Here is a 10,589-nt window from a genome sequence, read left to right as displayed (position 1 = left end):
TATACCACATATATTAAACATATACATAAAGGGGTTTTTATATAATACCTATGTATATATTCTGTCTTCAGACTACCATTTGAACTCAGGTTCTCATCTACTCTGTATCTTTCCTAAGAATATAAACTACTGTTAATTTCGACAAGTTTGCTTAAACTGGAGTGTATTTTTCTCCATATAAAAGATGAGACGTTAATTTTTTGGGCAAACTGTCTTCAAATTGCATTTTGATAGACAAAACTTGACTTTTGGATTTGAACTGTTGTTTCATTCTGTTGGCAGACCATGGAAGATAGAAAGACAACTGTGTAAAGTATTCTATCTTAATAACATAGCAAAGGCTGCAAAAAAAATAAAATTCACTGATTCCATTGTCCTTGCCCTTTTGCCCCCAAATGGGAACATAATTTCTTTCAGAGATTTCATATTCTACTTCTTTCATGTCTTTGTTGTGAAGGTCTATTGATTTTTTGCCACCTTCTCCATATGATGTTAAGCAGCTTTTAGAATAACATATAGCAATTTAGGGCAGTAAGTGAAAAAAATACATCCAGCTGAAATTACAGGGAGATTTTTCAATAGAGAGACTATAGTTATCCAAGAGACAAGTCATCTTGTATACTGGAACTTACAAAAAAATGCTCTGTGACTTTTATGCCAGCCTGGCTCTGTGTGCAACTTTAAGCTTGTCACTATTTCCAGTTTAAATTGACTGTATTTTTTCTTTGTATATTTGTGAATAGTTTGCCTCTTGGACTATACAAACAGCTTCCAAGGTGTCTCAATATTTCTTTACTTATTTAATATGGACTGGCAAGCCTGAATTAATGAGACATAACATCATGTTTAAGTGATGTCTTGGAGCAGGATTCCAACTATAGCAGCAACACCTGGAGAGTCAGGACAGCAAATGTATCTCCACTTTATAGAGTGCGGTCTATTCAAGAGAGTGAAATTCGTCACTCTGCAGTCTAGCAAAACATTCTAAGTGTCCCTGACACCAGAACCAAGTGATAAATTGGCCTAGGGGTCATATGTATATTCTCCTTGTGTACTTGGAATCACAGAGTACAAATCCCAGTGAGTGGATAAACACTTTGTCCATGCAGTCTCCTTAAATATCTAAGCATAAAGGTTATTCTGTGATCACTGGGCAACAGGGCTAAAATTACGACGAAGCTGTTTGTTATTGCCCTTCCTCTTTTCTTCCCATTTGAGGTTATGGACTCATCTTGGCAGAGTACATTAAAATAAAAGGGTATATAACTAAGTAATCAGTCCTGGGAGCACTTTCCTTCCTGAATTCTGAATTTGAAATATCTGCTGTGCAAGCATATGTCTATAGAGAGCTGCAAGGAGGAGTTAATGTCCGTATTCACTCCAAAAAACATTATGTAGTTGCATGAAAAAAAATGAATTTGCAGAGCTCTAGAGAGCTTAAGTATATTACTCCTAGTAAAAATAAAACTCACTGAGCAGAGGACTCGAGGCCAGCACATATATTTGTGCTAAGAATATCACTTTAACTGCACACAAGCTCTGCATGTGATGTCATACAGAACAATCATGGGTTTCTTCCAGAACAGGGGTCAAATGCTTCCATAAGGTATTTATTAAAGTTATTTATTGATTTATTTGAGGCAGAATTAGCCTCTTGTAGAGTGGAAGCCTGATTAATCCATCCTCAAGTTCTTTAGTGTCTTGGAACCCAAAATGCAAAGGAAGAGAAAGATAGGGCACAGCTGATACTTGTGATTGTTGAGTTATGGACAACACTGGTATATTTTAGACCACAGGGAGCAGAATGAAAACCTCAGTGCACTGTTTGACTATGTTCCTTGAACTGGAGCTTATGCTTTTTTCATTTACTTGAAATTTGAAAGAAGATGATAGAAGTTAATGGAGTTTCATTATGGTGAAGTAACGTAAAATGAATCATCCTCCTTGTTTTAACATCTGTGAACACGGTCTTCCTCTTCCTCGCAAATGAAACATATGCAATTCTGCTCAATTTCAATGCTGTTTGGCATCTGTGCCTATACTGCCAGGGACGTTCAGAACCATTTACATTAACAGCAAATATTATTTTTCTTCTAAGGAAGAGAACATATCCTTATTGATATTCAGCAAGTGGTGCGTTGTTGCAACCAAGATATAATTTACTCACTTGTCTGATTGGATTACATTACTCCATGCATTTTGTAGTTTCATCTGTGAAAAATCGAACTTTAGTTCCACTGCTGTCATTTCCCATAATTCTTTTAAAACAATCTGTGGCACAAGGAGAAAAAATAGCTCCAGCAGAAACTGCTTCTGGGGATGGCATTTGAAAGCACATTATTTAGAGTTAATGAATTAGAGTAAGAAGTTTGTCATATTCTTTACATGAGCTGTGACTCAGACTTGGTATACAAGTATTTCTTCCATTTGTGTACTTTGTAAAGGCCACGACTTCCTTTGTTCCCTGGGAACCCTGCAGTGAAAGCATTTGTCTTGGGAAGCACACGGCTTTGTTAGGCTGCATGAGTAATATTTGCAGTTGTTCTCCTCAGCCTTTCAGCGTGCTCAGAACCAGCGATGCACCCGCCCACTGTCATCCCTCATCAGGGCTCCCTTAACTCAGTGCTGCAGCCACCTGAGCAGGACAGCAGCTCAGCAATCCACAGGCAAATCCAGAGGAGTTCAGTCAATGCAACGATGGGAAGACTGAGCCATTACTTATTTATAAAATTATCAATTAGAACTCGACTGCAGGAAAAATGACAAGTCCCCAAAATGGAGGATCAGGGATGCTCTTTCAACTGTAATTTCTGCCCCTTTACTTCCTCTGATGTAAGTTTTGAAACTCCCTTTGATGAAAAGCAGATCAAACTCCAAAGCCATATTTAGCTTCGAAAGATGATTATAGGCTCTCCTACACAAAACTGACTTAAAGTTTTATCTCCTGGGTTTATCACACACAGCCTAATTTTTCTTGTACCTCTTGCTTTTACACTACCACATGGATCATGCATTCCTTCTTGGTAACTACTTTTTACGTGTTACCCAAGCCAGATATTACTCTTAATAAATGACAATTTAAATTTTAACTGCCTCTGCTGCGTTTTAAAGTATAAACTGTAACTGGATGTTTTATATACGTACCACAGAAATATTTTTTTCTCACAGCCACAGTGAAAAGTTTTGTTGATATAAAGAAATTGAATGCAATCCAAATAAAGCATTTTTTAAAGTTAAACTCAACGATGTAAATTTTTGATGCCAAATGAGAACTGAAAATCAGAGGCTGCAAGTAGGGAATTATAATGGAAACCATTTTTCCAGTCCTACCTACACCTTTGGCTGATGTTCATGAATCCTATTATCACTCATGTAATAATGATAGAGTAATCATAATTATTTCTGTATCAGTCCCAAAAAATTCCCTATATGATTTCATCTGATGGTAAAACGTAAATCATTATACTAAATAGATACTATTTGTCTGCTTGCATAAAAAAATGGACTCAATCTTCTTTCTCCCCACCCTATATAATTAAAAAAAATCAGAAACCAATTTTTAGCCAAGTATTCATCAGAGTACATATTGTTAACAGGTGTTGTGTATCACATTTCCCACGCACACAGTGTTGGAATGTAAAACTGTAATACTGCTCCCAGGAACAAGTAGCATAATTAAAATTCTTTGTGAGTTTGATTTACTGGGTATTTTCTTCCTTTAAAATAACTACATTGTAAACAAGAGCCAATTTCTTAGATTTGATCTCTGGGTTGTACAGCTTATACTTCAGGTTCAAAATGGTGGTTTAGACAATAACACATAACAGCTGAATAGTTATTTATAATGGCACAGCACCTGCGGCAGATTGTCAGCTGAAAAGGCAAATCTAAATGCTTTCAAATTCTCTTGTGTATTATAATAGCAGTAGTAGTGGCCACTATAGATACAATAGTTAGGCATGTAATGTAACTTTTGTCTCTGATTGCTTGCCATTTTCTCAATTTTATTCCTTTAAGACTGAAAATGTTCATACTTTGTGTCAGTCCATATGCATTTTAAGGAGTTCAGGCACAATTTACCTTTTTGTTAATTATGGGAGTGTGTCAATGAAATTAAATATTAAATAGAACATCAAACTCTTTTCTCATAATTTTAAGATTGTCCACGTTTCCTGGACTGTTACACATGCATAATTAACACAACTTCAGCAATTTTTTTCATCTTCATTAATGCCGCTAAGCACCCTGGAAAAACTGGATCTGAAATTTTACAACTATAAATACGTTTTTCTTACCTTAATATATACCAGGATTTTCCTATGAGCCTTTTAGCAGCAGCTCCCACTTAAAATTCTGAAGTTACACACATGCAGTTTCCTTTTAAATTTGGTTCCCTCCTGGACTCAAAACCAGCATTGATCATTTGTGTGATGATGTGATAATTCTGCAGTGATCTGAAACACACGGGAAGAAACGTAAAAGCTTGTTGCAGCAGACTCAGGCCCATATACAAACTGTCAAGGCACTGATGTAACCTCCACCCACAACATAAAGTCCATTTAGATGCACCATCCACCAAGCAATGTTCAGATTTCCACTAGAAGGAACAGGTGGTATGTGAATCAGCAAGGACCATTCCCAAAAGGCAAGCACTCTAAACCCGTTAGAATTTTCCAGGCAAGATGGAATTTTAACTTCTCTTGTCTATTAAACATCTATAGAAGTACCTGTTCATCTTCTGAGTGTTGGGAGGGATAAGATGGGCAATGTACTTTGTGATCTTTAGTGTCAAGGTGGCAGGCAGTCTGAGCACGATGATACACTTCTACCAGAACAACCAAAGTCGTATTAGCTTCTAGTAACAATAAAAACATGAGCAGAAGTAGCATCTGTCTCCAGATGAAATGAAAAATAGTTTCCAAGGAGCTAATTGCTTTAGAATACAAACAACAGAAAAAGCAAAGAAAGAAATTACTGGTCTGTAACGGAGATAGCTTTAACAGAGGCTAGAAACTTGTGGTGAGATGATGCCATTGCCAATTAGCATGAGTACTTTGTTTTATAACATCCGTCTATTCACTGTATGACCTGTTTTAGTGTACACCTCAAAATCGTCTTGGAGTGCTTCCACTGGAGCCAAGGGAGTTACTCCAGGAATTAGCTTGGCCAGTGAAGTAATTCATATGCAATAGAAATAGTTACAGAAACTTAGTCAGAAAAGAGTAATAGAGAGATGCTCATTCATGCTATAAATCTTCTTGGCTTTGTGCTAATGTCATTTATCCACTTGAGATAGGGAGGACGTTACATAATGTATGCATACTGTGCAATATGGGAAAGAGATTTGTAATGTAAACTGTCCATCAGTAATGCAAAGCAACTTATTTTCATCTGCTAGATCATTACTGCAAATCTTTCTCCTCAGTCTGGACATGTTATAAACCTTCATGAAGTCCACATTTGTTCTCTTTATCTTTTACTTCTATTTGAATCACTCTGCTTCAAATGTATGTAAACACACTGTAAGACCACCGAGCTTTATGTAATTTTAGTAGGGCAATGCCTCTACTCCTAGGAAGAAGTTGATGCCCCAGATCTCAGTCTGCTGGCCTAGCTGGGAGACAGTCCAACATTCCCTGAGCATCCCTCACTGCATGGTGCTCGTACCACCATAAGACACAATAAATTTAAATGGATTGAAGCACAGTTTGAGAAAGCCCAGCAGAGCTGTGGCTGCAGGACAGTAGCCCTATGGCCACCCACGAGTAGGGTGTCAGGAGACAAGGTCTAACAGCTCCTCCAGCATCCCCATCCCTCGTGTCCCTCTGGAGCGGACTGCACTTCTCCAGTGCATTGGCAGCAACATGATAAAACAGCTTTTGGCCATTTGCAGGACAGCTGACTCTCAGCCTCCCATTCTTCAGCTGCATGAACTTCTTGGCATTGGTTCTGTAAACGTAACAGCCAATGATCACTGACAAGCACATCCGGCCCTGCGCCAGCTGGTGACACCAGACCAAATGTGACCACTGCTACCAGCCCCCAGAACTGACATCTCAAACAAGTTACCATGTGGTCAGTTTGGTTCACCTGGATTTATTTCATATGGTCGCAGTATTTCACATCCTCTCCATTTGCCAATAAAGGTGCAATGAAAGTAGTAGTAAGTTGCTACTCATTCTGGAATGACCTTGGGTTTGGTGAGAGCTGTTGGGATTGTTATTAACCCTTGCCTTCAATGCCTATACAGTACAGAGAGATGTACTTACTTATCTGGGCTCCTCCGGCTGTTTCTCATCCATAAGCCTGTCTCTCCTAAGCCCAGCAGCATCTACATTGTTGCACCCAACTCATTCTTTAGAAGTGCAGGTGTATGGCAAAGGAATAGCATTGCATTCCAATGCCAGGATTATTTGCATACTCTGTATTATTCCAACTACATAAGATAACAATATTGAAAGAAATACTTGGACTTTTGTAGGACACCTGTCCTATTCCACTTCCCACTGAAGACCTGCAGACACAGACACAGCCACTGACAACTCTTCCAAGCTATTCCAGTTTCTCTGTAGCTTAATGTTGTCTTTATGTAGATGTTTCTGTAGCTTCTATCCCCAAACATTCAAAGCAGGTGCATGAGACACAAGCTTGCTGCTGCACTTGGCTCTTCAGCTCACTTGGATGCATATATTTGTAAGGTCTGGTGATGTCTGTGTCTGGTGTCTCATCATCACCCACAGATCTTAAAGCATAATTTCACTGAATATTCAAAGCTGAACCTAAGACCTTAAGACAGGTGACATTTGTATATCATTGGTGTAAAGAAAGCTGGAACAAAACCAGTCCAATGCACACAGGTTGGTTATGGTGGAACTATCTTAAAAGTGAAAATAAGGACTTTAATTTCCAGCTCTTCACCTCTCACTCATTTTTGTGGTTTTGGTCAAGCCACTAACGGTTTTTAAACATGATTTCAATATAAAAATAGACATACAAGATTTTCAAAAGCATTAAGGCATTAATGTAACTTAGACCTCAGAGTGTTTTTAAAAATCACTGAAGGTGTGTATCTGAACCTTCCAAGCAAATTTAATTTCTCTTTCAGGATTTGTCTCCACTTCCTTCAAACTCTTGATTTCATTATGTAATAATTGCATACACTTTCTAGGTATCTTCTAAGTTCACAGGGATCTACTAAAAATTATTTTATTAATATTTATAAACTACAAGTAAAACTGTATAGCTTTTTTCCTACAATAAGAATTATGCTTTTATCATTGCATATATATATTTGTGGGAGCTATTTATTGGATTTAATAATCACTACTCTGTAGGAAGCCAGCAAAAATTAAGATTTAGCTGACATTCCTTTATCCAGGAAATCCTGATTAGTGGAATCCTACATAAGAAATACAGAAAAGTAATGCAGTTTTGCACTCTCTTTAGGAATAGGCTCTTGGGATCTGGATTTTCCTTCTTTGGACAAACACCTCGAGGGAATCTCAACCCAGGAATTAGAAACTTCTGCTTCTTCCTTTCATTCTCTTTCATGCCCAGAAGCCATCTCTACTCTTTGAAGACTACCAAATACCTGGCAAGGGAATGTCCTTTATTGTTAAATAGTATTTAGCTCTTTAAATAGTTCACTGACTAATAGCTACAGGTTAATAAGATACAAGCATTAAAACACATTTTCTGTGTGCTCTTCACTGGAAATGAGTTCCCAAACACTTCCTACCCTACATGAATACTGCAACTGGCAGGAAAACCAAAGCAGTGTCACTGGAACTCAGCTGACATTCCCTTGTTGCAGTTCGCAAGGGTTATAAAAGTTTGTGCGTGTATTCCACCAGTGTTTGTGTGTTATTACAACACATTTTAAAATTAACCAGGGTTCTGTCTGTGGTGCAGTTCTGTTCACACTGGTTTCTGGGCAGGCTGCCTTGGGTCCACGAGTGCCTTAAACAGCAGGATCCTGCCTTGCTCCTTATTGCAAACACATGGACATGGAGCAGTCACCTTTTTAATGCTTTCCTAGTTATCAACACCACTCCTCTTTGGCAGGGGCAAGCGATACACCACAGCAGAACAGCCAGCAGCCACAACCAGTTGCCAAACCTTCCACGTAGCTAACAAAAATGCAGGTTTTGGCTCCAGGCTTCAGAAGATTTTGAACCCGCCCCTTTGCATCTTCCCCCTTCCCCTGGTAGGCTGGAAATGCCTTTCCTCTGCCACATCTATGTCCTAGTTAGAACAGCTGGGACCGATTCATCACTGGATGGGTGTAGCCCAAAACTGTGTATTCTGTAGCCTTCCATGCCATTTCCCAGAAACTTATCAGTAGAGGCCTGCGAAATAGGAAGATGTTCCTGTCCTCATACCCTTTTATGGAATTCCCCGCTCTGAGGGAAGGACTGAGCATTCCTGCCTGAACTGGAGAATAGATAAACTTGGAGTTTCGGAACCTTTTTACCATTCGTGGGATCCAGAGGAAGACTGCAGCTCACCGCTCTCAACTGGACTGCAGCTCACCGCTCTCAACCGGACTGAGACCAACACCCTCAATTGGACTGCAATCACTACTTTTGACCAGACTGCAACAGCTCTCCCACCAGCAGGTTTTTCCCCTCTCCCTTTACTTTGGACTCGGGGGGGGGGCAAGGAACACCACTTTGTTCATGCCCCAGGGTGCTGGGTTATACATTTGGGTTTTGTGGGTTAAGACCAATTGTTTGTCTGTATAATCATACCTATTGTATTATTTTATTAAATTGTTATTCTGACTTATAATCTCTCTTTTGAGTTGAGTTCATTTTCCCCTACTGGTTAACTTTTAAACCAGCACAATCTATCACAGAGGTTTTGATGGAAGATGACCTGCACTGTCTTGTATTTACATCAAAGTGGCAGTCATATTGACCTGTTACCCCACACTATGTGCTGGCAATCACTGTGCCATGAATCCCCTATTTTATGTGATCATTACGAGCTTGACAAGCTACCTGACAACAAACTAAACACCAGATATTCCAATAGCCTTATTCACTGTATACAAATTAGAGCAATATTAGCCCATAGGTTGTATTTGACTATTGGAGATAAATAGCTTGTTAGTGAAAATCCATCGTATTTCAAACTATTTGGCAACAGGCAGAAAAACTCTTAAGTGATGCTATAATTATTAAGCTGAGTGATTTCTTTATATTTATTTTAACAGTATGTATTTTAAAGTGCCCTCTGGGAGCAAAAAGATGTTTGTAGAGATAAAGCTGTAGGGAGCAATACATTCATGCCAACACGTGTAGCTGAACCACCAATTTTGTTTTATTAACTTAGTTTCTGGATTTGTTCCTGATATCTACAGCTGTATTATCCCCTCATAGAGGTGGATGAGTGGGTGGAATGAGGTTGATTACAATTGATTTAGTAACCAAAGAGTAATTTTTTCCACTGTTTGTTCAGCACATTACTAAACATATGGCTTAATTACAGTTGCCTTTTGTTCTTTTCAGTCTGGTATTGCTTATTTTACTGAGACACTGATTTATGCAAAATATTAATTGAAACAGAAAACAGACTTACTACAAGAGCTGACATCCATGAAAATACCAGTTACTCATATTTTGCACCGAGCCCATTGGACTTCTCAGGGGAATCAGTGTTTACAGTTTAATTTGGAACAACACGGGCTCCCTCCCTCCAGAAACTCTGGTAGTGCATGTACTGCGTCCTGGAGCATGGGTCAGAAATTTCCTTTTCCCAGCAGCTGCAAAGGGAAATCCTCAGAGTTCTTCAGCCAAAGTCTCAAAAATGTGCTGAGGTAGCTGTTCCATTTCAGTGCGATAGCAATAATTGTATGCAAATGTCTCATTAAAAGTAATTCAACTTTATATAGCTATAAATAAACTACTATGCTGTTGTAATGTGTTTCCAGGCCATTAAGTACCATAATAAAGATGCATGAATTCTCTCAATAGATTAGATAATCAAAAAACCCACCCACCCCCCAAAAATCAAGCAACTGTGCGTTGAGAGATGCTGTTTTGTTTTCAGAGTCATCATTGTAATTAATCTGTTTGGAATAAATAAATCATCAAACATAAATATAAAATAATGTTCACTCACAGAACTCATAACTCAATATATCCAGGAGGAATGTTTTTATATCTCATTTCCTATTCAGGATTTTAATTCAATCCATTGAATTTTGCTGTCTCTTTCATAAACCAAATCTAATATACAATCAACTTTATAACCAGATAGAATGCAGCATTAAATGGTTTTGCAGAGACAGACATAAAATCCTCACAAATATTTTTTAGGAGAGAGTATGAGAATTTTGTAACCTTCGCTACCCACTAATAGGATTCAGATATCCACTGTGAAATGATCCAAATATTTCCTGGGTAACAGCCTCTGCAGTTGTAATATTAATTTTAAAAAAATACATAACTAATGCACATATCTCTATACTGCAGTATGGAGATAGTCATAGGAACCAAGACTAGACAATGGGAGAAAGAAAAAGTGAGACCCAATATCAAATTCAGCAGAGGCGGCAGAGAGAAGGGTTTGGATACCATTACTGA

The 10,589-nt window shown here is 38.4% G+C and overlaps 1 long non-coding RNA gene across 1 annotated transcript in view; it reads right to left on the bottom strand.

The window, feature by feature from the left end:
• Positions 1-2,168: 2,168 nt before the first annotated feature.
• The window catches only part of LOC116790389, a 139,086-nt gene continuing 130,665 nt past the window's right edge, over positions 2,169-10,589 (bottom strand). The window contains exons 3-4 of the long non-coding RNA XR_004358334.1: positions 4,296-4,454; positions 2,169-2,271 (exon numbers count right to left, since the gene is read on the bottom strand). This is a non-coding gene — a long non-coding RNA (uncharacterized LOC116790389). The remainder of the gene's footprint in view (positions 2,272-4,295; positions 4,455-10,589) is intronic.

The sequence above is a fragment of the Chiroxiphia lanceolata genome, chromosome 8 (assembly GCF_009829145.1).
Source record: "Chiroxiphia lanceolata isolate bChiLan1 chromosome 8, bChiLan1.pri, whole genome shotgun sequence".
In the NCBI taxonomy this organism is placed as follows: Eukaryota; Metazoa; Chordata; class Aves; order Passeriformes; family Pipridae; genus Chiroxiphia; species Chiroxiphia lanceolata.
The sequence above is the reverse complement of the archived record's forward strand: the minus strand, read 5'-3'. Positions and strand labels throughout refer to the sequence as shown.